At 39.1% G+C, this 25592-nt stretch overlaps 1 protein-coding gene across 40 annotated transcripts in view; it reads right to left on the bottom strand.

Annotated features, from left to right (window-relative positions):
- The window catches only part of DHRS7B (dehydrogenase/reductase 7B), a 64536-nt gene that overhangs the window by 26478 nt on the left and 12466 nt on the right, over positions 1-25592 (bottom strand). For 10 of the 40 annotated variants that reach the window (XM_070226620.1, XM_070226657.1, XM_070226631.1 and 7 more), the window contains exons 2-3: positions 4818-4926; positions 1165-1511 (exon numbers count right to left, since the gene is read on the bottom strand). The exons of 18 other annotated variants lie outside the window; for them this stretch is intronic. The gene's annotated coding sequence lies outside the window, so the exon portion shown is untranslated. Of the gene's footprint in view, positions 1-103; positions 1512-4817; positions 4927-25592 lie in introns of those variants that run through there. 12 more of the 40 variants (XM_070226621.1, XM_070226643.1, XM_070226632.1 and 9 more) reach the window with 7 other exon arrangements.

Raw genomic sequence — 25592 nt, 5'->3', positions numbered from 1 at the left:
TCTCCACACACGGGCACCCACCGCAGAGACTCAGGCATGGAGCACAGCGCCTCTCTCTCCACACACGGGCGCCCACTGCAGAGACTCAGGCATGGAGCACAGCCTCTCTCTCCACACACGGGCACCCACCGCAGAGACTCAGGCATGGAGCACAGCGCCTCTCTCTCCACACACGGGCACCCACCGCAGAGACTCAGGCATGGAGCACAGCCTCTCTCTCCACACACGGGCACCCACCGCAGAGACTCAGGCATGGAGCACAGCGCCTCTCTCTTCACACACGGGCACCCACCGCAGAGACTCAGGCATGGAGCACAGCCTCTCTCTCCACACACGGGCACCCACCGCAGAGACTCAGGCATGGAGCACAGCCTCTCTCTCCACACACGGGCACTCACCGCAGAGACTCAGGCATGGAGCACAGCCTCTCTCTCCACACACGGGCACCCACCGCAGAGACTCAGGCATGGAGCACAGCGCCTCTCTCTCCACACACGGGCGCCCACTGCAGAGACTCAGGCATGGAGCACAGCGCCTCTCTCTCCACACACGGGCACCCACTGCAGAGACTCAGGCATGGAGCACAGCCTCTCTCTCCACACACGGGCACTCACCGCAGAGACTCAGGCATGGAGCACAGCCTCTCTCTCCACACATGGGCACCCACCACAGAGACTCAGGCATGGAGCACAGCGCCTTTCTCTCCACACACGGGCACCCACTGCAGAGACTCAGGCATGGAGCACAGCGCCTCTCTCTCCACACACGGGCACCCACTGCAGAGACTCAGACATGACGCACAGCCTCTCTCTCCACACACGGGCACCCACTGCAGAGACTCAGGCATGGAGCACAGCGCCTCTCTCTTCACACACGGGCACCCACTGCAGAGACTCAGGCATGACGCACAGCCTCTCTCTCCACACACGGGCACCCACTGCAGAGACTCAGGCATGGAGCACAGCGCCTCTCTCTTCACACACGGGCACCCACTGCAGAGACTCAGGCATGACGCACAGCCTCTCTCTCCACACACGGGCACCCACTGCAGAGACTCAGGCATGGAGCACAGCCTCTCTCTCCTCACATTCACGATGGAGCACAGTCACCCACTACCGCTGCTACAGTGCAGAGTCATTCAACAGATAATGACTGAGCACCTACTGTGTGTCAATTCTTCCAGGCTCTGGGGTACAGTGAGCAAAACAGGAAATAATAAATCACTGGGCTCATGGAGATGACATATCAATGGGAGAGACAAACAATAAAAAAGATAAGCAAATAAGGGGCCGGCCTGGTGGTGCAGCAGTTAAGTTCACACGTTCTGCTTTGGCGGCCTGGGATTCAGCGGTTGGGATCCCGGATGCGGACATGGCACCACTTGGCAAGCCATGCTGTGGTAGGCGTCCCACATATAAAGTAGAGAAAGATGGGCACGGATGTGACGTCAGGGCCAGTCTTCATCAGCAAAAAGAGGAGGCTTGGCAGCAGTTAGCTCAGGGCTAATCTTCCTTAAAAAAAAAAAAGGCATACAAATAAATAGGAAACTATGGCCCATCCAAAGGAGAAAATAAACCAACAGAAACTGTGACTGAAAAAGACCTGAAGGTGGATCCACCTGACAAAAATATTAACACAACTGTCTAAAGATGCTCAAAAAACTAATGAAAGATAAAAAGAAAGTCAAGAAAATAATGTACAAAAAAAGGGAAATATCAATAATGAGACAGAAAACCTAAAAAGAAACCAAAAGGAAATACTGGAGCTGAAAAGAACAGTAACTGAAATGAAAAATTCACTAGAGGGATTCAAAGGCAGATTTGAGCAGGCAGAAGAATCAACCAACTTGAAGACCGGACAATGGAAATCATTGGGAAAAAGTGAAGAAAAGTGAACAGAGCATAAGGACCTATGGGACATATCAGACCAACATCTGCACTTAAGTCTCGAGAAGAGAGAGAAAGAGGCAAAGAGTATATCTGAAGAAATAGCAGCTGAAAACTTCCCCACTTTGATGAAAGCTATGAACTCCAGGTGACGTGTACTCAAACGGTGCCACACTGAGACACAGCATAAGCATAATCAGACTTTCTAAAGGCAAAGATGGAGAGAGGAGCTGGAAAGCTGCCGGACACACGTGACTCATCACACACAAGGGATCTGTAGTGAGATTATAAACAGATTTCTCATCACAGACTTTGGAGGCCAGAAAGCAAAGGGCTGATATATTAAAGTGCTAAAGGAAAAATTGTCCACCAAGAATCCTACGTCTGGCAAAGCTGTCCTTTGAAAGCGAGGGAGAAATTCAGACATTCCCAGATCAACAAAAGCTGAGAGTTTATCACTAGACCTGCCTCACAGGAAGTGCTCACGGAGTCCCGTGGGTGAGGTGAAAGGACACAGGGCAGTATCTCAAAGCCAGAGGGAGAAATAAAGGCCTCAATAAAGGCGAATAATGCACAATTACAAAAACTGAATTATTATAAAATGGCTGTAACTCAACTTTCTGTTTTCTACATGATTTAAGAGACTAATACATGTTTAAAAAAGCAAGTTTTAGTCTAAAAGCTAGTATTATTGTAACTTTGGTTGGTAACTCCAAATCTTGTTTCCTACATAATTTAGGAGATTAATGCATTGAAAATAATTATTAGTTTAGGCTCTTGGGCCCACAATGTATACAGATGTTATTTTGTGACATCAACAACCAAAAGAGGTGGTGACAGACCTATAAAGGAGTAGAGTTTTTGTCTGTTATTAAAATTAAGTTGATATAAATTCGAATTAGATTGTTATAACTTTAGGATGTTAAATATAATCCTGATGGTAACTACAAAGAAAATAGCTGTAGCGTAATACAGAAAAGAAAATGAAGAGGGAATCAAAACATTTCATTACAAAAAAATCAACTAAAACAACAGAAGACAGTAACACAGGAAATGACGGACAAAAAAGCTATAAGGCATAGAGAAAACAAATAGCACAATTGCAGAAGTAAGTCCTTCCACAGTAATTACCTTTATAAGTAACTGGATTAAACTCGCCAATCAAAGGACAGAATTTGGGAGAAGAGATCAAAACACATGATTCAACATGTTCGGCATTCATACGCCATCGACAAGAGACTCACTTGAGATCCAAAGACACAAACAAGTTGAAAGTGAAAGGATGGAGAAGGATACTCTTGGCAAATAGTAAGAGACAGCAAGGGCGAAAAAAAGAGCAGGGGTGGCTACACTAATATCAGACAAAATGGATTTTAAATATATGAAGCAAAAACTGACAGAATTCAAGGAGAAATAGACAGCTCTACAGTAAGAGTTGAAGACTTCAATTCCCTACTCACAATAAAGGATAGATTAACCAGACGGAAGACAAGCAAGGAAACAGAGGACTTGACGGAATAAACCAACCAGGTGTAACAGACATGCAGAAACCTCCACTCAGCAACCCGGGCATACACGTTGTTCTCAAGTGCACAGGGGACAATCTGCAGGATACACCACACACGAGGCCACAAGGTAAGTCTCAAATCAGTTTCAGTATTAAAGGATAGATATGACACAAGGTACCTTCTGCAACCACGATGGGATGAAGTTAGAGACGAAAAGTAAACCTGAAAAATTCACACTTTATGTAAATTAAAAGACACACTATTAAACCACCAATGGAATAAAGAAGAAATCACAAGGAATATTAGAACTTACAGGTCAATTAAAACAAAAACACAATATACCACAACATGAGATACAAAAAAGCAGTGCTATGGGAGAAATATATAGCTGTAAATGCTTACATTATAAAAACAGAAGATCTCAAATCAACAACCTAACTTTATAACTTAAGAAACTAGAAAAAGAACAAACTAAAGCCAAAGCTAGCATAAGGAAGAAAATAATAAAGATTAGAGCAGAGATAAATAGAATGGAGAACAGAAAAACGATGGAGAAAAATCAATGAAACCAAAAGTTGGTGTTTTGAAAAGATCACGAAAATGGACAAAACTTTAACTAGATGGACTAAGAAAAAAAAGAGAGGAGACTCAAATTACTAAGATCAGAAAAGAAAATGAGGCTATTACTACCGATTCTACAGAAACAAAAAGGATTATAAGAGAGCACTATAACTATATGCCAATAAATTGTATAACCTGCGTGAAATGAATAAATTCCTAGAAACACAAAACCTACCAAGACTAAGTCACTAAGAAACAGAAAATCTGGAAAGACCTCTAACTAGTAAGGAGATTGAATGAGGAATCAAAAACCTCCCAACAAAGAACAGCCCTGGACCTGATGGTCACTGGTGAAATTCTAACAAACATTTAAAGAATTCATGCCAATCCTTCTTAAACTTTCCCCCAAAACTGAAGAGAACACTTCCTAACTCATTCCATGAGACCAACGTTACCCTGACACCAAGAAAAAGACACTGTAAGAAAACTACAGACCAAAAAGTTATCCCTTTTGAACGCTGACACAAAATCCTCAACGAAATACTAAGAAATCGAATTCAGCAGCAAATTAAAAGAATCATACATTATGACCAAGTGTGATTTGTTCCTAGAATACAAGGATGGTTCAACATATGAAAATTAATCAATGTAATATACTGGCATCAACTGAAGGAAAAAACACACAATCATCTAAACTGATGCAGAAAAAGCATGTGACAAAATTTAACACCTTTCACTGATAAAAACACTCAACAAAACAGAAATACAGTCATGCATCACTTAACAACAAAGACGTTGTGAGAAAAACATCATTAGGTGATTTCATCATTGTGTGAACATCATAGAGTGTAGTTACACAAACCTGGTTGGTGTAGCCTACTCCACGTCTAGGCTCTATGGCGCTAATCTTATGGGGCCACTGTTGAATATGCAGTCCATCCTTGACCAACACATCGTTATGCAGCGCGTGACTGTAGAAGGAAATTACCTCAACATAATAAGAGACATACATGAAAAACCCACAGCGGTCACACTCAATGGTGAAAGACTGAAAGCTTTTCCTCTAAAATCAGGTACAAGGCACGGATGCCCACTTTCACTACTTCTATTCAACACAGTACTGGAAGTTCTAGACAGAGCGATTAGGCAAGAAGAAAACCAGCAACTAAATTGCAAAGGAAGAAGTAAAATTACCTCTGTTCACAGATTCTATGATCTTATATGTAAGAAACCAGAAAGACACCACAAAAAAGCTATTAGAACTAATAAATGAATTCAGCAAAGTAGCAGGATACACAGAAATAAGTTGCATTTCTATACACAATGAACAATCTGAAAAGGAAATTATAAAACAATTCCATTTACAGTAACAGCTAAAAGAAATATTTAAGAATTCACTTAACCAAGGAGGCGAAGACTTGTATGATGAAAACTAAAAAATATTGCTGAAAGAAATTAAACAAGACAAATAAATGGAAATGCATTCCATATTCATGGAGTGGGACACTTAAAATTATTAATTTATTAATAGTAATAATTAGTAATATTATTAAAATGTCAATACTATCCAAAGTGATGTATAGATTCAATGCAATCCCTATCAAAATCCCAATGATGTCTTTTGTGGAAATAGAAAAACCCATCCTAAAATTCAAACGCAATCTCAAAGTTCCTCAAACAGCCAGAACAATCTTGAAAACTCACACTTCCTGATTTCAAAACTTACTGCAAAGTTAGTCATCAAAACACTGTGACATTGGCATAAAGACAGACATACAGATCAGTGGAATAGAACAGAGAGCCCAGAAATAAACCCTCGCATATACAGTCAAACGATTTTTGACAAGGGCGCCAACAGCGTTTATTAGGGATAGTCTCTTCAACAAGTGGTGCTGGGAAAACTGGGGATCCACACGCAAAAAGAGTGACGCTGGACTCTTACTGTATACAAAAATTAACTCTGAATGGATCAAGGACCTAAATGTAGGACCTCAAACAATGAAACTCTTAGAAGAAAATATAGGGCAAAAAGTTTTACAACATCGGACTTGGCAATGTTTTCTTGGATATGATCCAAAGGCACAGGCAACAAAACAAAAACCAGACAAACTGGACTTCACGAGAATTTCCAAATTTTGTGCATTAAAAGACACTATCCACAGAGTAAAAAGGCAACCAACAGAATGGGAGAAGATATTTGCAAATCATATATCTGATAAGGGATCAATATCCAGACTATACAGAAAACTCCTAAAACTCAGAAACAAAAAAAAAAAACCTGATTCAAAACTGAACAAAGGACTTGAACAGACATTTCTCAAAAGATATACAAATAGCCAATAAGAACAGGAAAAGATGCTCAACATCACTAGTCATTAGTGAAATGCAAATGAAAACTACAGTGAGGTACCACCTCACACCAATTAGGATGCCTACCATAAAAAAAAAAAAGGGTCAGCCCGAGTGGCCTAGTGGTTAAGTTCATCACGCTCTGCTTGACAGCCCAGGTTCAGTTCCCAGGTGTGGACCTCCACCACTCATCTGTCAGTGGCCATGCTGTGGCAGCGGCTCACATACAAAAAGAGGAAGATTAGCAGTGATGTTAGCTCAGGGTGAATCTTCCTCAACAAAAAATTTTTTTAAAATACACACACACAGAAAATAACAAATGTCGGTGAAAATGTGGAGAAATTGGAACGCTTGCGCACTGTGGATGGGAATGTAAAATGGTATAGCCACTGAAAAAACAGTATGAAGTCCCCTAAAAAGTTAAAAATAGAATTACCACATGAGACAGCAATTCCACTGCTGGGTATATATTTGAAAGAATCGAAGGCAGGGTCTCAAAGAGATATCTGTACACCTATGTTCATAACAGCATTATTCACAGAAGATAAAACATGGAAGCAACCTATGGGTCCATCAGCCAATGAATGGATAAGTAAAATGTGTTATAAACATACAATGGAATATTATTCGGCCTTAAAAAGGAAGAAAATGCTGACACCTGCTCCAACATGGATGAACCTTGAGGACATCATGCTGAGCGAAAGAAGCCTGTCACAATGGGACAAACACTGTATGATCCACTTATATGAGGCACCTAGATCGTCAAAGTCACAGAGACAGACAGTAGAGTGGGGGTGGCGGGGCAGAGGGAGTTATTTCTTAATGGATACAGAGTTTCAGTTTTGCTAGAGGAAAAGAGTTCTGAGCCGGTAGTGATGGTGGCACAAAATTATGAATGTATTTAATACCACTGAACTGGTTTTATATTATGTGTATTTTATCACAAAGAAAGAAAAAAAATTAAGTATGTTATTCACAAAGGATTAAACATTAAATGCTGTCTAATTTCAAGTAGGCTCATGGTTAAAATCAGATGATTTTATAGTCTAACAAGGTGCCGCCTCAGTTTCCTTGCGGGTTTGTATGCGCCATCTGCCTCTGCCCTGTCCCTCTCTCTCGGACAATCCACCCTACTGTAATTTATTTAGGATGATGGTTCACCCTGAATTTCAACTTATTTTTAGAACTGAAAAACACTCTTGTGAAATTTCAGTAGAAAATGCCCTTGACTCTCAAGCAACTTTTATATTGCTTCTACTTGAAACTTGTAGTACACTGACATGATGCCAGGAAACAAACAGGAGGGAATTTCACACACTGCAGGGACGGAAGGAAAAGGAAAGCATGACAACCTGAGAGGGTTTTCCACAGCCAGCGTCTCAGCTTGCATTTAATAATAGCCTACCGAGTGCCTTTGAGCGCTCTTCCCAGCGACCCAGCAAACAGCTCCCCGAAGACACGGCTCCCCTCAGGACGGCCCAGAAGCAGTCAGTCTATCTGTCACCCGCTTATCCCCATACATAACTTTTTTCCCCTTATTTCTCTCAGAGCCTTTTCAGGCTTAAAAAAACTATTGGCAAATTTCAGAGTCTATATTAAAAGAAAAACAACCTTAAACTGAAGATGTCTTTCATATATTCACCATTGTTACTGGCAGAGCACAGGGCTCTCTTTTCAAACTGCATTTGAAGAAGTCACTAAGGACTGTTCCGTAACAGAGCGCCGTGGGGTCCTCACTATTACTCTCCCCTCCTGCTCCCTAAAGCCACTCCGCTGGGACGCTCCTGTCAGCCTACATCAGCCTGCCCCTCCTCGTGATGGTCTGCTTTCCTCTTGGTCACCCCCGCCATCAGTGACATTTTCAGCTACGGACTCACTGTCACTCTCTCCAGCACATTTCCTGTCACCATAATCCTTGGCCATTCCACATCCGCAGGGGTGCTCCTACCTATGCCTCTCAGTTCTGTGACCGCCTGTCCTCCACTGTCTTGTTTCCACCCTACTCCAGCCACTCACTCCCACAGTCACACACACGACCTCATCATCACCAATAACAGCCACCCTTTATAACCTTCATGTCAAACATCCCATTCTGGCCAACTGCTTCTCCTTTAGTGAATTCACCGTCATACATATTATATCTACACATTGATCATATATAGCACTATCAAATGGTGTTATAATTACTGATTTAACACAATCTTAGGACTTTTACAAAAGACAAGAAAAGAGCAAAACGTATTTATACAGTCTTTTACAGCTACCCACAAATTAACCATTTCCAGTGCTCTTTATTTCTACCTGTGGATACAAGACACAGTCTGGGGTCATTTCCTTTTGGCAGAAAGGACTTCCTTTGCTATTTCTTGAAAGTAAGTTTGTAACCAATAGGTTACCTCAGTCTTTATTTATATGGGGATATCTTTATTTTACTTTCACTTTTGAAGGATAGTTTTAAATATAGAATTTAATACAGAATTTGGGGTTGACAGTTTTTCTTTGAGTATATAATTCCACTGCTTTGTGGCCACCATTGTTTTTTCAATTATTTAATTAATAAACTTTAATTTTTAGAGCAATTTCAGGTTCACAGTAAAACTGAGAGGAAAGCAGAGTTCCCATATGTCCCCTCCCCGACACATGCACAACCTCCCTACTATCCACATCGCCCATCACAGGGCGACATTGGTTCCAGTCAACGAACCTACATGGACACATCACTATCATCCAAAGTCCATGGCTGACACTCAGGTTCCCTGTTGGTGCACATTCTGTGGGTTTTGAAAAATGCATAATGACATGTGTCCACCATTGTCGTATCACATGGAATAGTTTCACTGCCCTAAATATCCTCTATGCTCTGCTGTTCATCGCTTCCTCCTCCCTAGCTCCCGGCAACCACTGATCTTTCTACCATCCCCACAGTTCTGCCTTTCCCAGAATGGTGTACACAGATATCCCCACTTTCTGAAAGTTCACGTGACACCACTTGAAAGATGTACATTAGTACCTGTTTTTGGTAACTGAAAGAAATCCGAAGAGGATTTTTGCTTTTACAAAGAAAGAGGAAAAGCAAAAATTTCTTCTTTCCTTTATGCCATTTCAGCTTACAAAAGGGTTCATAGGAACACTCTATTTTCGGATAGTGGGGGAAACCTGTAGTTAGAAACATACAGCATGTAACCTTTTCAGACTGGCTTCTTTCACGTAGTCACATGCATTTAAGGTTCCTCCATGTCTTTTCACGGGTTGATAGTTCATTTCCCTTTAGCACTGAATAACATTGCTTTGTACCACAAAAAACATCTATCACACTCCTGGATGTACCACACTAATTACCTAGCCACCTACTGAAGGGCATCTGGGTTGCTTCCAGGTTTTGGCAGTTATGAATCAAGCTGCTAAAAATATCCATTTGTAGGTTTTTGTGTGGACATAGTTTTCAGTTTACCCAGGTAAACACCAAGGAGTGCAAGTGCTAGATCATACAGTAAGAGTATGTTTAATTTTGTAAGAACTGCCAAACTGTCTTCTAAGGGGCTGTGACATTTTGCATTCCTACCAGCAATAAATCTGACTTCCTGCTGCTCCACATCCTCGCCAACGTTTGGCGTTGTCAGTGTTTGGTTGTTGGCCATTGTAACAGGTGAGTACTTGTATCTCACTGTTTTTCTTTTCTTTTCTTTTTTTTAGGATTGACACCTGGGCTAACAACTGATGCCAATCTTTTTTTTTTTCCTGCTTTATCTCCCCAACCCCCCCCCCCACCCCCCCCCCCCCCCCCCCCCCCCCGCCCCGTACACAGCTGTATATCTTAGTTGCAGGTCCTTCTAGTTGTGGGATGTGAGACGACGCCTCAACGTGGCCTGACGAGCAGTGCCCTGTCCTCGCCCAGGATCCGAACCCTGGGCCTCCGCAGTGGAGCACGCGAACTTAACCACTCGGCCACGGAGCCGGCCCTCACTGTTGTTTTAATCTGCAATTCTCTAGTGACATATGACGTGAACAACTTCTCATGTTTTCTTGCCATCTGTATATCTTCTGTGCTGAGGTGTCTGTTCAGGTCATTTGCCCATATTTTAATCGAGTTGTTCATTTTCTTATTATGAGTTTTAAAAGTTCTTTGCGTATTTTGGCTAGCAGTCCTTGATCAGATGTGTCATTTGCAAATATTTTCTCCCAGTCTGTGGCTTGTTTTCTCATTTTCTTGACACTGTTTTTTGCAGAGCAGAAGTTTTTAATTTTAATGAAGTTCAGGTTATCAATTATTTCTTTCATGGTTTTTGGTGTCATATCCAAAAGGGTATAACCATACCCAAGGTCATCTAGGTCTTTTCCTACATGATCTTCTAGAAGTTTCATAGCTTTGTGTTTTACATTTAGGTCTGTGATCCAGTTTGAGTTAATTTTTGTGAAGGGTATGAAGTCTGTGTCTAGATTCATTTTTTTTTTGGATGTGGATGTGTGGCCCAGCACCATTTGTTGAAAAGACTATCTTTGCTCCATTCTATTGCCTTTGCTCCTTTGTCAACAATCAGTTGACTGTATTTATGTGGGTCTGTGTGGGGTCTCTATTCTGCTCCATTGATGCATTCTTTCACCAGCACAACACTATCATGATTCCTGTAGCTTGACAGTAAGTCTTGAAGTCAGGTAGTGTCATCTTCCAACTTTGTTTTTCTCCTTCAATATTGAGCTGGCTATTCTGGGCCTCTTGCCTCTCCTTACAAACTTCAGAGTCCGTTTGTCAGTGCTTGCCTGGAATTTTTACTGACATTATATTGAATCTATGGATCAAGTTGGGAAGAACTGGTAACTCGACAATATTGAGTCGTTCTATCCATGTACATAGAGTATCTCTCCAATTATCTTGTTCCTCTTCTATTTCATTTATCAGAGTTTTGTCGTTTTCCTCATACACATCTTGTACGTATTTTGTTAGATTTCTACTTAAGTACTTCATGGAGGGGAATGCTAACATAAATGATATTGTGTTTTTAATTTCAAATTCCTCTTGCTCATTGCTGGTATATAGGAAAGCAATTGACTTTTATATATTAACTTTGTATCCTGCAACCTTGCTATAATCACTTATTAATTCCGCAAGTTTTTCTGCTGATTCTTTTGGGTTTTCTACATAGATAATCACATCATTTGTGAACAAAGACAGTTTTACTTCTTCCTTCCCAAATAGTATACCTTTTATTTCCCTTTCTCATCTTAGTGCATTAGTTAGGACTCCCAGTATTATGCTGAAAGCAGTGGTGAGAGGGAACATTGTTGCCTTGTTCCTAATCTCAGCAGGAAAGCTCAGAGTTTCTCACCATTAAGTAGGCTGATGTAGCTGCAGGTTGTTTGTAGACATTCTTTATCACATTAAGGAAGTTCCATTCTATTCCCAATTTATTGAGAGTTCTTATCATGAATGGGTATTGAATTTTATCAAATGCTTTTACTACATCCATTGATAGGATCATATAATTTCTCTTCTTTAGTCTATTAATGCGACAGATTACATTAACTGATTTTTAAATGTTCAACCAGCCTTGCATGCTGGGATAAATTTTACTTGGTCACAGTGTATAATTCTTTTTATACATTGTTTGATTCAATGTGCTAATATTTTGTTGAGGATTTTTCCATCTATGTTCATCACAGATATTGGTCTGTAGTTTTCTTTTCTTGTAATGTCATTGTCTGGTTTCGGTACCAGGGTCATACTGGCCTCACGAATGAGTTAGAAAGTATTCCCACTGCTTCTATCTTCTGGAAGAGATTTTAAGAATTGGTATAACTTCTCCCTTAAATATTTAGTAGAATTCACCAGTGAACCTATGTAGGCATGGTGCTTTCTGTTTTAGAACATTATTAATTATTCTGTTTCTTTCATAGATATAGACATATTCAGATTGCTATTTCTTCTTCTATAAGTTTTAACAGATTGTGTCTTTCAAAGAATTGGTCTATTTCATCTACATTATCAAATTTGTAGGCATAGAGTTGTTCATAATAATCTTTTATTGTCCTTTCATGTCTTTGGGCTCCACAGTAATGTTTCCTCTTTCACTTCTAATATAAGTAATTTATGTCTTTTTTTTTTTTCCTCCCTTAGTTAGCCTGGCTAGAGGTTTATCAATTTTATTCATCTCTTCAAAGAACCAGCTTTTGGTTTTGTTGATTTTCTTTACTGATTTCTTATTTCCAATTTCATTGATTTCTACTCTAATGTTTATTTTTCTTCTGCTCGCTTTGGATTTAACTTGGTCTTCTTTTTCTAGTTTCCTAAAGTGGAAGCTTAAATTACTGATCTTATATCTTTCTTCTTTTCTAATATATGCATTCAATGCTATATAATTCCTTCTAACTACAGCTTTTGCTACATCCCACACATTTTGATATGTTGCATTTTCATTTTCACTTAGTTCAAAAGATTTTAAAATTTCTCTTGAGATTTCGTCTTTGACCCATATGTTATTTAGAAGTGTGTTGTGTAATCTCCAAGTATTTGGGGATTTTCCAGCTATCTTTCTGTTATTGATTTCTACTTTAATTTTATTGTGGTCTGAGAGCAGACATTGTATGATTTCTCTTCTTTTAAATTTGTTAAGCTGTGTTTTATGGCCTGGACTGCGGTCTATCTTGGGAATGTTCCGTGAGCTTAAGAAGTGCATGTAGTCTGCAGTTGTTGGACAAAGCGGTCTACGCGTCAATTATATCCAGTTGATTGATGGTGCTGTCGAATTCAAATACGTCCTTATTTTTTTTTAATTGAGTTAATGATAGGTTACAATCTTGTGAAATTTCAGTTGTACATTAATGTTTGTCAGTCATGTTGTAGGTGCACCACTTCACCCTTTGTGCCCACCCCCCACCCCATCTTTCCCCTGGTATCCATTAAACTGTTCTTAGTCCATAATTTTAAATTCCTCATATGAGTGGAGTCATACACAGATTGTCCTTCTCTCGCTGGCTTATTTCACTTAACATAATTCTCTCAAGGTCCATCCATGTTATTGCAAATGGAATGATTTTGTTCTGTTTTGCAGCTGAGTAGTATTCCACTGTATATATGTACCACATCTTCTTTATCCATTCATCTGTTGATGGGCACTTAGGTTGCTTCCACGTCTTGGCTATTGTAAGCAGTGCTGCAATAAACATTGGGGTGCACAGGACTTTTGGGATTGCTGACTTCAAGCTCTTTGGATAAATACCCAGTAGTGGGATGGCTGGATCGTATGGTAGTTCTATTTTTAATTTTTTGAGGAATATCCGTACTGTTTTCCATAGTGGCTGCACCAGTTTGCATTCCCACCAGCAGTGTATGAGGGTTCCTTTTTCTCCGCAACCTCTCCAACATTTGTTGCTATTAGTTTTAGATATTTTTGTCATTCTAACGGGTGTAAGGTGATATCTTAGTGTAGTTTTGATTTGCATTTCCCTGATGATCAGCGATGATGAGCATCTTTTCATGTGCCTATTGGCCATCCGTATATCTTCTTTGGAGAAATGTCTGTTCATGTCTCCAGCCCATTTTTTGATTGGGTTGTTTGATGTTTTGTGGTTGAGTTGCGAGAGTTCTTTATATATTATGGATATTAAGCCTTTGTCAGATATATGACTTGCAAATATTTTTTCCCAGTTAGTGGGTTGTTTTTTTGATTCAATCCTGTTTTCATTTGCCTTGAAGAAGCTCTTTAATCTGATGAAGTCCCATTTGTTTATTCTTTCTATTGTTTCCCTTCTCTGAGAAGGCATGGTGTCTGAAAAGATCCTTTTAATATTGATGTCAAAGAGTGTACTGCCTACGTTTTCTTCCAGAAGCCTTAAGGTTTCAGGTCTCACCTTTAGGTCTTTGATCCATTTTGAGTTTATTTTGGTGAATGGTGAAAAAGAATGGTCAATTTTCATTCTTTTACATGTGGCTTTCCAGTTTTCCCAGCACTATTTGTTGAAAAGACTTTCTTTTCTCCATTGTATGCCCTCAGCTCCTTTGTCAAAGATAAGCTGTCCATAGATGTGTGGTTTTATTTCTGGGCCTTCAATTCTGTTCCATTGATCTGTGCATCTGCTTTTGTACCAGTACCATGCTGTTTTGATTACTGTAGCTTTGTAGTATGTTTTGAAGTCAGGGATTGTGATGCCTCCCGTTTTGTTCTTTTTTCTCAGGATTGCTTTAGAAATTCGGGGTCTTTTGTTGCCCCATATGAATTTCAGGATTCTTTGTTCTAATTCTGTAAAGAATGTCATTGGGATTCTGATTGGGATGGCGTTGAATCTGTAGATTGTTTTAGGTAGAACGGACATTTTAACTATGTTTATTCTTCCAATCCATGTACATGGAATGTCTTTCCATCTCCTTATGTCGTCATCCAATTCTCTCAGAAAGGCCTTGTAATTTTCATTATATAAGTCCTTCACTTCCTTAGTTAAATTTACCCCAAGGTATTTTATTCTTTTTGTTGCGATTGTGAATGGTATTGTATTCTTGAGTTTTTTTAATGTTGGTTCATTACTGGAATATAGAAATGCTACTGATTTATGCAAATTGATTTTATACCCTGCAACTTTGCTGTAGTTGTTGATTACTTCTAACAGTTTTCCAATGGATTCTTTGGGGTTTTCTATATATAAGATCATGTTGTCTGCAAACAGCGAGAGTTTCACTTCTTCCCTCCCTATTTGGATTCCTTTTATTCCTTTTTCTTGCCTGATTGCTCTGGCCAGGACCTCCAGTACTATGTTAAATAAGAGTGGTGATAGAGGGCATCCTTGTCTCGTTCTTATTTTCAGGGGGATGGCATTCAGTTTTTGCCCATTGAGTATGATGTTGGCTATGGGTTTGTCGTATATGGCCTTTATTATGTTGAGGTAGTTTCCTTCTATGCCCATTTTGTTCAGAGTTTTTATCATAAATGGCTGTTGGATCTTGTCAAATGCCTTCTCTGCATCTATTGAGATGATCATGTGGTTTTTATTCCTCAGTTTGTTGATGTGGTGTATCACGTTGATTGATTTGCGGATGTTGAACCATCCCTGTGTCCCTGGTATGAATCCCACCTGATCATGATGTATGATTCTTTTGATGAATTGCTGAATGCTGGTTGCCAAAATTTTGTTTAGAATTTTTGCATCTATGTTCATCAGTGATATTGGCCTGTAGTTCTCTTTTTTCGTGGTGTCCTTGTCAGGTTTTGGTATCAGCGTGATGCTGGCCTCATAGAATGTGTTAGGAAGTGTTCCATCTTCCCTAATTTTTTGGAATAGCTTGAAAAGGATAGGCATTAAATCCTCTCTGAAAGTTTGGTAGAATTCCCCAGGAAAGCCATCTGGTCCTGGGGTTTTATTCTTTGGGATGTTTTTGATTGGTGTTTCAATCTCTTTCCTTGTGATTGGTCTGTTCAAATTGTCTGCCTCTTCTTGAGTGAGCTTTGGGAGATTGTAGGAGTCCAAGAATTTATCCATTTCCTCTAGGTTATCCATTCTGTTGGCATATAGTTTTTTGCAGTGTTCTCTTATAATCTGTTGTATTTCTGCAGAGTCTGTTGTTATTTCTGCTCGCTCATTTCTGATTTTGTTTATTTGAGCTTTCTCCCTTTTTTTCTTTGTAAGTCTGGCTAGTGGTTTGTCAATTTTATTTGTCTTCTCAAAAAACCAGCTCTTTGTCTCATTGATCCTTTCTACTGCCTTTTTCGTTTCAATAGTATTTATTTCTGCTCTGATTTTTATTATTTCTCTCCTTCTGCTGACTTTGGGCTTCATTTGTTCTTTTTTCTCTAGTTTAGTTAGGTGTGCTTTAAGGTTGCTTATTTGGGATTTTTCTTGTTTGTTAAGATGTGCCTGTATTGCGATGAATTTTCCTCCTAACACAGCTTTTGCTGTATCCCATATGAGTTGGTATGGCATGCTATCATTTTCATTTGTTTCCAGGTATTTTTTTATTTCTTCTTTAATTTCTTCAATGATCCATTGCTTGTTCAGTAGTGTGTTGTTTAGTCTCCACATCTTTGTGCCTTTCTCAGCTTTTTTCTTGTAATTAATTTCTAGCCTTATAGCACTATGATCTGAGAAGATGCTTATTATTTCAATGTTTTTAAATTTGTAGAGGCTTGCCTTGTTTCCCAACATATGGTCTATCCTAGAGAATGCTCCATGTGCACTTGAGAAGAATGTGTATTCAGCTCTTTCAGGGTGAAGTGATCTATATATGTCTATTAAGTCCAATTGTTTTAGTTTTTCATTTGGCTCCACTATTTCCTTGTTGATTTTCTGTCTGGATGATCTGTCCATTGATGTGAGTGGGGTGTTGAGCTCCCCTACTATTATTGTGTCAAATATGTCCTTATTGATTATCTGCCTGCTGGATCTGTCCATTTCTCATAGAGGGGTGTTGAAGTCTCCAATTATAATACTGGATTCATCTACTTCTCTTTGTAGTTCTATCGGTTTTTGCCTCATGTATGTTGTCACTCTGCTGTTAGGTGCACACACATTAAGGAATGTTATGTCTTCTTAGAGTAATGATACCTTTATCATTATGTAATGTCCTTCCTTAGTCCTGATGACTTTCCTTACTCAAAAGTCTGCTCTGTCTGAAATTAATATAGCTACTCCTGCCATCTTTTGATTAGTGTTAGCATGGTATATCTTTTCCTATCCCTTTATTTTAATCTATATATGTCTTTATATTTAAAGTGGGTTTCTTGTAGACAACATATTGTTGGGTCTTAATTTTTGATCCACTCTGACAATCTCTGTCTTTTAATTGGCATATTTAGACCATTTATGTTTACAGTGATTACTGATATAGTTAGATTAGTATCTACCATATTTGTTACTGTTTTCTGTTTGTTGTCCTTGTTCTTCATTCCTGTTTTTATCACCCACACTTTTCTACCTCTTGTTGTTTTAATTAAGCGTTTATATGATTCCATTTTCCTCTCCTTTCTTAATATATCAATTATGCTTCTTTTTATAACTTTTTTACTGGTTGCCCTAGAGAATGCAGTCTACATTTACAACTAACCCAAGCCCACTTTCAAATAACACTGCACCACTTCACAGGGAATGCAAGTAACAAAATACTCCTAACTCACTTCTCTCGTTTCTCCTATCATTGCTGTCATTCATTCTGCTTACACATAAGCATACATATGTGTGCAGGTATGTATATACATAGAGTACAAATGTTTTTCTATTCTACACACACACACATATACATATATTGAATACATTGTTCCAATTATTATTTTGAGCAAATTGTGAACTGTTAGGTGAATTAAGAATAAGAAAATAAAAGTTTTTACTTTATTTTCACTTATCCTTTCACCAACACGCTTCCTTTCTTTATGAAGATCTGAGTTTCTGACCTACATCATTTTGCTTATCTCTGAAGAACTTCTTTTAACATTTCTCACAAGGCAGGTCTACCAGCAACAAATTTACTCAATTTTTTTTTTTTTGTCTCAAAGTATTTATTTCTCCTTTACTTTTGAAGGATAATTTCCCAGGGCACAGAATTCTACACTGATAGGCTTTTTTCTCTTAACACTTTAAATATTTCATGCCACTCTGTTTTTGCTTGCATAGTTTCTGTGGAGAAGTCAGACGTATTTCTTATCTTTGCTCCTCTCAGGTGTTTTTTTTCTTTTGGCTTCTTTTAGGATTTTTTTTTAAAGATTGGCACCTGAGCTAACAACTGTTGCCAATCTTTTTTTTTTTTCCTGCTTTTTTCTCCCCCAATGCCCCCAGTACATAGTTGTATATTTTAGTTGTGGGTCCTTCTGATTGTGGCAAGGATTTTTTCCTTATCTCTGACTTTCCGAAGTTTGACTATGTTATGCCTAGGTGTGGTTTTTTGCAGCATTATCTCAATTGGTGTTTTTGAGCTTCCTGGATCTGTGGTTTGGAGTCTCGGATTAATCTGAGGACATTCTCAATCACTATTGCTTCAAATATTGCTTCCGTTTTGTTCCTTCTTTTCCTCCTTGTATTCCCAATGTGCATATGTTACATCTATTGTAGTTGTTTCACAGCTCTTGGATATTCTGTCTTTTTGTTTTTTAGTTTTGGAAGTTTCTATTGTCATATGCTCACGCTCAGAGATTCTTTCCTCAGTCATGCCCAATCTACTACTGAGCCCGTCAAAGACAGTCTTCATTTCTCTGAGAGTGTTTTTCATCTCTAGCTTTTCTTCTTTATCCTTTCCTAAATTTTCCTTCTCTCTGCTTACATTATCCATCTGTTCTTGTACGTTGTCTACTTTCCAATTAGAGTCTTTATCATGTTAATCCTAGTTTTGTTGTTTTTTTAAATTCCTAGTCTGGCAATTCCCACTTCCCTGCCATATCTGACTCTGGTTCTCACGCTTGTTCAGTCTCTTCAAACTGTGCTTCTTGCCTGTCAGCATGCCTTGTAATGTTTTCTTAAAAGGCAGGCACGAGTGACGTCAGCATCATGGCAGAGTGGACTTGCCTAGGACTCTCTCCCCTCCAAAATACAACGAAAAGGGACATTCATACTCCAACAGAGGACATCCTAACTCAAGACAGAAACATCAAAGAGACACACAGCCACACACTGGAGGGCAGAGAGGCTGGAGGCCCCCTTGGAGGAGCTGGAACAGGGTAGGAGAGATCTGTGCTCTCTCCCCTAAACACTGTGATTGCGACTGCAGGAGGCCTCCCAGAAGGAAGGAATGGGGAGGGGACATTCGTTTGCGGGAACATCAAGGACCCCGTGGGTGCATGCAGCCTAGAGGGAAGCCCTCTACTGGGGCAAGAGCCCTGGGGAGCACCTCATCAAGCCAATACCACAGGAGAGAAGACAGTGAGAGCAGAATGGGAAAGCCCAGAGTGCATGCAGGATAAAGCACCTCTCCCCCAACCGCACCGTGCCCACTCCACTGCCTGGGATCTTGGCTGAAGGCAGAGGGCTAAGAATACGTGGCTCTCGACTCCCACCCAGTGGAAACAGGTGGTAACTGCAACCAAATAACATCAGAATGTGTAAGAACCAAACCACCTCCTCTAGCAATATCAAAAATTATATCAAATCTCCAGACCAGAGAGAAAATGACAAGTACCCAGAATTCAGGCCAGAGGACACAGAAATATGTAATCTAAATGACAGAGAACTCAAAATAGCTATCATCAAAAAACTCAACAAGATAAAAGACAATCTAGAGAAACAATTTGATGAGTTCAGGAGCAACTTCACAAAAGGGATTGAAACTATAAAGAAGAATCAATCAGAAATATTACAGATAAAAGACACAATGCAAGAGATCAAACAAAATATGGATTCCCTCCTTGCTCAAGTGGACATCATAGAGAAGCATATCAGCATAATCGAAGTTAAACATGTTGAAATGCTCCAGACCGAGGAAGAGAGAGAACTAAGACTATAAAGAAATGAAGAAAGTCTCGAAGAAATACCCGACTCAATTAGGAAATGCAACATAAGAATTATAGGTATTCAAGAAGAAGAAGAAAAGGAGAATGGAGCAGAAAGCGTGTTCAAAGAAATAATAGCAGAGAACTTCCCAAACCTTGGGAAAGAGATGGAAATCCATGGAGAAGAGGCTTCCAGATCTCCTAGATATGTCAACGTAGAAAGACCTACTGCAAGGCACATAGTAGTAAAACTGGCAAAAATGAATGACAAAGAAAGAATACTAAGGGCAGCAAGGCAGAAGAAAATAACCTACAAAGCAACCCCTATCAGGCTTTCAGCTAATTTCTCTGCAGAAACCTTACAAGCTAGGAGAGAATGGAATGACACATTCAAATCTTTGAAAGATTAAGTTTTTCAGCGAAGAATACTGTATCCAGAAAAATATCCTTCAGATACAATGGAGAAATAAAAAATTTCCCAGACAAACAAAAGCTAAGAGAGTTCTTAGCCATGAGACCTCCCCCACCCCACAAGAAATCCTCAAGAAGGCTCTCATACTTGAAAAAAAAAAGGGAGAAAAGGGTCACAAAACACAGAGTAAGGAGATAAGTTGGTAGACAGAATCGGAATAGGATAGCAAATACTCAAGTACAGCATTAAGCTAAAGGGAAGCAAAACACCAAAAACAAAGACAATCCTGTCATTTTAACCACAAACTCACAATACAAGATGGAATAAGATGTGAGAAAAACAACTTAGGAGGGGAGGAGGAAAGGGACTGAATCGATTTAGACTAAGGAAACAATAATCCATCAGAATATGGACTATCTTATACACGAGATTCTGAATAGAAACCTCAGGGTAACCACTAAACAAAAAAGCAGAACAGAGACACAAAGAATAAATAAGGAGAAAACAAAGAAACACCAGATAAGAAACTACATAATTCAATGGGTAGACAAAAACACACAGGACGAGAAACAAAGGAAATGCAGGTGAACCAGAAAGCGAGTCATAAAATGGCAGCATTAAGCCCTTATATATCAATAATCACCCTAAACGTAAATGGACTGAATTCTCCAATAAAAAGACACAGAGTGGCGAGATGGATTAAAGAACAAGACCCAGCAATATGCTGCCTCCAGGAAACACATCTCAGTTCCAATGACAAACACAGGCTCAGAGTGAGGGGATGGAAGACAATACTCAAAGCTAATGGCAAACAAAAGAAAGCAGGCATCACAATACTTATAGCAGACAAACTAGACTTCAAGATAAGACAGGTAAAGAGAGATAAAGGGGGCAATATATAATGATCAAAGGGACACTCCATCAAGAATAAATAAGGCTTATAAATATCTACCTGCCCAACACAGGAGCACCAAAGTTCATAAAGCAACTATTAACAAACTTAAAAGAAGATATTAATAATAACACAATAATAGCAGGGGACATCAACACTCCACACACATCAATGGACAGATCATCCAGACAGAAAATCAACAAGGAAACAGTGGAATTAAATGAAAAGCTAAACCAGTTGGACTTAACAGACATATACAGAACACTCCATCCAAAAACAGCAGAATACACATTCTTCTCAAGTGCACATGGAACATTATCAAGGAAAGACTACATGTTGAGAAACAACACAAGCCTCAATAAATTTAAGAAAATTGAAATAATAACAAGCATCTTTTCTGACCACAATGCTAGAGAGCTAGAAATTAATTACAAGAAAAAAACTGATAAGGCTGGCCCAGTGGTGCAGCGGTTAAGTTCGCATGTTCTGCTTCTCAGCGGCCTGGGGTTTGTCGGTTCGGATCCTGAGTGCAGACATGGCACCGCTTGGCAAAAGCCATGCTGTGGTAGGCATCCCATGTATAAAGCAGAGGAAGATGGGCATGGATGTTAGGTCAGGGTCAGTCTTCCTCAGCAAAAAGAGAAAGATTGGCAGTAGTTAGCTCAGGGCTAATCTTCCTCAAAAAAAAAAAAAGAAAAGAAAAAAGAAAAAAGCTCAGGAAGGGACAAAGATATGGAGACTAAACAACAGGCTATTGAACAAGCAATGGATCACTGAAGAAAGTAAAGGAGAAATAAAAAAATTCTGGACACAAATGAAAATGATAACATACCAAACAAACACATACGGGATGCACCAAAAGCCTTATTAAGAGGTAAATTAATCACAATACAGGCACACCTTAACAAACAAGAAAAATTCCAAATAAGCAATCTCAAACTACACCTAACTGAATTAGAGAAAGAAGAACAAACAAAGCCCAAAGTCAGAGAAGGAGAGAAATAATAAAAATCACAGCAGAAATAAATGCTATTGGAAAAAAAAGGCAGCAGAAAGGATCAATGAAACAAAGAGCTGGTTCTTTGAGAAGATAAATAAAATTGACAAACCCCTAGTCAGACTTACAAAGACAAAGGGAAAGCTCAGATAGACAAAATTAGAAATGAAAGAGGAGAAATAACAACAGACACCACAGAAATACAACGGATTATAAGAGAATACTATGAAAAACTATATGCCTACAAAATGGATAACCTAGAGAAAATGGATAAATTCTTAGACTCTTACTACCTCCCAAAGCTGAATCAAGAAGAAACAGATAATCTGAATAGATCAATCACAAGTAAAGAGATTGAAACAGTAATCAAAAGCATCCCAAAGGATAAAAGCCCAGGACCAAGACAGCTTCCCTGGAGAATTCTACCAAACTTTCAGAGAGGATTTAATACCTATCCTTCTCAAGCTATTCCAAAAAATGAGGGAAGACAGAACACTTCCTAACACATTCTATGATGCCAACATCACTCTGATATCAAAGTCTGACAAGGACAACACAAAAAACGTAAACTACAGGCCAATACTGCTGGTGAACATAGATGCAAAAGTCCTCAAAAAAATATTGGCAACCTGAACACAGCAACACATCAAAAAGATCATACACCATGATGAAGTGGGATTCACACCAGGGACACAGGGATGGTTCAACATCCACAAATCAATCAACGTGATACACCACATCAACAAATTGAGGAATAAAAACCACATGATCATCTTAATTGATGCAGAGAAAGCATCTGACAAGATCCAACAGCCATTTATGATAAAAACTCTTAACAAAATGGGGATAGAAGGAAATTACCTCAACATAATAAAGGCCATATATCTTAATATCCTTAATATATAAAGAACTCTCGCAACTCAACCACAAAACATCAAACAACCCAATCAAAAAATGGGCTGGAGACATGAACAGACATTTCTCCAAAGAAGATATACTGATGGCCAATAGGCACATGAAAAGATGCTCATCATCGCTGATCATCAGGGAAATGCAAATCAAAACTACACTAAGATATCACCTTACACCCGTTAGAATGACAAAAATATCTAAAACTAATAGCAACAAATGTTGGAGAGGTTGCGGAAAAAAAGGAACCCTCATACTCTGCTGGTGGGAATGCAAACTTGTGCAGCCACTATGGAAAACAGTATGGAGATTCCTCAAAAAACTAAAAATAGAACTACCATACGATCCAGCCATCCCACTACTGGGTATTTATCCAAAGAGCCTGAAGTCAGCAATCCCAAAAGTCCTGTGCACCCCAATGTTTATTGCAGCACTGTTTACAATAGCCAAGACATGGAAGCAACCTAAGCGCCCATCAACAGACGAATGGATAAAGAAGATGTGGTACATATATACAATGGAATACTACTCAGCTGCAAAACAGAACAAAATCATTCCATTTGCAATAACATGGATGGACCTTGAGAGAATTATGTTAAGTGAAATAAGCCAGCGAGAGAAAGATAATCTGTGTTTGACTCCACTCATATGAGGAATTTAAAACTATGGACCAAGAACAGTTTAGTGGATACCAGCAGAAAGATGGGGTGGGGGGTGGGCACAAAGGGTGAAGTGGTGCACCTACAACATGACTGACAAACATTAATGTACAATTGAAATTTCACAAGATTGTAACCTATCAATAACTCAATAAAAAAAATTAAAAAAAAAAAATAAAGGCCATATATGACAAACCAACAGCCAACATCATACTCAATGGGCAAAAACTGAACACCATTCCCCTGAGAACAGGAACAAGACAAGGATGCCCACTATCACCACTCTTATTCAACACAGTACTGGAGGTTTTGTCCAGAGCAATTAGGCAAGAGGAAGGAATAAAAGGAATCCAAATAGAGAGTGAAGAAGTGAAACTCTCACTGTTTGCTGACTACATGATCTCATATGTAGAAAACCATAAAGAATCTATCAAAAACTATTAGAAATAAGTAACAACTACTAGTAAAGTTGCAGGGTACAAAATCAACTTACAAAAATCAGTTGCTTTTTTATACTCTAAAAACAAACTTACAGAAAGAGAACTCAAGAATACAATTCCATTTACAATCGCAACTAAAAGAATAAAGTACCCAAGAAGAAATTTAACCAAAGAGGTGAAGGACTTATACAATGAAAACTATAAAACATTACTGAAAGAAATTGATAATGACAAAAAGAGATGGAAAGAGATTCCATGCACATGGATTGGAAGAATAAACATAGTTAAAATGTTCATACAACCCAAAGCAATCTACAGATTCAGTGCAATCCCAATCAGAATCCCAATGACATTCTTCATGGAAATAGAACAAAGAATCCTAAAATTCATATGGGGCAACCAAAGACCCCAAATTGTAAAGCAATCTTGAGAAAAAAGAACAAAGCTAGAGGCATCACAATCCCTGACCTCAAAATGTACTACAAAGCCATAGTGATCAAAACGGCATAGTACTGGTACAAAAACAGGCACACAGATCAATGAAACAGAACTGAAAGCCCAGAAATAAAACTGAACATCTATGGACAGCTCATCTTCGACAAAGGAGCTGAGAACATACAATGGGGAAAAGATAGTCTCTTCAGTAAGTCATGTTGGGAAAACTGGACAGCCACATGGAAAAGAATGAAAGACCACTATCTTACGCCATACACAAAAATAAACTCAAAATGGATCAAAGACTTGAAGGTAAGACCTGAAACCATAAAACTCCCGGCAGATAATACAGGTAGTACACTCTTTGACATTGAACTTAAGAGGATCTTTTTGAATATCATGTCTTCTCAGACAAGGGAAACAAAAGAAAAAATAAACAAGGGGGCCTTCATCAGATTAAAGAGCTTCTGCAAGGCAAAAGAAACTAGGATCAAAACAAAGAGACAACCTACCAATGGGGAGAAAATATTTGCAAATCATATACCCAACAAGGGGTTAATCTCCATAATATATAAAGAACTCACACAAGTGAACCACAAAAAAACAAACAGCCCGATCAAACAATGCGCAGAGGGTAGGAGCAGACATTTTCCAAAGAAGATATACCGATGGCCAATAAACACATGAAAAGATGTTCAACATCACTAATCATCAGGGAAATGCAAATCAAAACTACACTAAGATACCACCTTACACCTGTTAAAATGGCTATAATCATTAAGACTAAAAATAACAAATGATGGAGAGGGTGTGGAGAAAAGGGAACCCTCATACACTGCTGGTGGGAATGCAAACTGGTGCAGCCACTGTGGAAAACAGTACAGAGATCCCTCAAAAAACTAAAAATAGAACTACCGTATGACCCAGCCATCCCACTACTGGGTATCTACCCAAACAACTTGAAATCAACAATCCAAAGCAACATATACACCCCCATGTTCACTGCAGCACTATTCACAATAGCCAAGACGTGGAAGAAATCCAAGTGCCCATCGACTGATGATTGGATAAAGAAGATATGGTGTGTGTGTGTGTGTGTGTATATATGTATATATATATATATATATATATATATATATACACAATGGAA

Source organism: Equus caballus, chromosome 11 (assembly GCF_041296265.1).
Source record: "Equus caballus isolate H_3958 breed thoroughbred chromosome 11, TB-T2T, whole genome shotgun sequence".
Taxonomy (NCBI): domain Eukaryota; kingdom Metazoa; phylum Chordata; class Mammalia; order Perissodactyla; family Equidae; genus Equus; species Equus caballus.
The sequence above is the reverse complement of the archived record's forward strand: the minus strand, read 5'-3'. Positions and strand labels throughout refer to the sequence as shown.